The 1,253-nt window shown below is 39.6% G+C and overlaps 1 protein-coding gene across 1 annotated transcript in view; it reads left to right on the top strand.

The window, feature by feature from the left end:
• LOC119426788 (collagen alpha-1(XVIII) chain-like) overlaps positions 1 to 1,253 on the top strand; it is a 28,595-nt gene that overhangs the window by 4,787 nt on the left and 22,555 nt on the right. The window lies entirely within an intron of this gene.

Genomic DNA, 1,253 nt, shown 5'->3' with positions numbered 1-1,253 from the left:
AGGTACAAAATTCACAGCGCCATCTAATGACCTGGCATGGTAACTACAGCGGATTCGGGAGGGCGGGGGGGGAATCCTCCGGATGAATGTAAACCCAAAATGCGTCCGAGTCAACGCAAATCTTTTCCTCTAATTAACATACGAAAAAACTACATTTCCCCCATCGTGTCCGTGTAAATAGGGCCTATGTGTATGAGTTGTGGCCTGGACTTCCTCCTCTCAGCTGATTGGTCAATGTCATGTCAATCACAAATTAAGGATCCAATCAGAAAGCAGATGGGCTTGGCGCCTCGTTGAGCGGACTGGTCGTCAGAGCGTCCGATCTGGTCATCTAACAAGGAAATGGGCTGAACTTCTTAAAGCACCGTTCTGCAAAGTGTTTGAAGTTAATCCCTGTCATTCACACACACTGTGATATATTTGGGAAACAAACAGGCACCAAGGACAACAGTTGTAACTTTTAACGTGATTGGACGCTGCCGGTTGGACTTGGCGGACGCTCTCCTCTCAATGGGGCGTCTACAGCCAAGCCCATCTGTTTTCTGATTGGATCCGTAATTTGTGATTGACATGACATTGACCAATCAGATGAGAGGAGGAAAATCTAGGACGAAATTAGTGCATAGTTTTTGGATTTGTGTATGTAAACAGAACATCGTGAAAATGTTTTGTAACTTGTGATTATTATTATTTTTAAAAAATACAAATCTTTTTTTTACACGCGTAAAATATTTATGGCTGGAATTTGAGCCCATAGAAAGCTCAATAATAAAAATGTTAATCTTACTCATAATTGTTATTGTTTAGTTTTATATTTTTTGATAATTTAACCTGGTGGATTAACAATATAAATAAAATGTATGTCAGCTTGCCTAATGACACCTGAGCTGTTCACACGCGCTGCTAACCTGCGTGGTCTGAAGCAGACAGAAGTATTAAAGTGCAATAGTTTGCATCCTGTGTGAAACGTCCTTTAGCTCTAAAAACACACGCTGCCTTCTGTTTTACACTTTAATTATCCCCTGGCTGCAGCTCAGAGTGTACAAGACAAAAACAGAGCTGTTCTATAATTTTCTCATCACAATTTTGGCAGGAAAGCCAATAAGCAAATTACTGCTTTGCACATGAATGAAGTCGCTTTGCAAACATCAGTCCCATAAATGAGACCAGTACTTTGGTTGGTAAAACAGCAAATAGAAATAAAAATAAAATTTAAAAAACATATTGCCGAGTGTGTTAAAAAACTTAAATAT

Source organism: Nematolebias whitei, chromosome 20 (genome assembly GCF_014905685.2).
Source record: "Nematolebias whitei isolate Nwh7 chromosome 20, NemWhi1, whole genome shotgun sequence".
NCBI classification, from domain to species: domain Eukaryota; kingdom Metazoa; phylum Chordata; class Actinopteri; order Cyprinodontiformes; family Rivulidae; genus Nematolebias; species Nematolebias whitei.
This window is presented reverse-complemented; position numbering and strand designations above follow the sequence as displayed.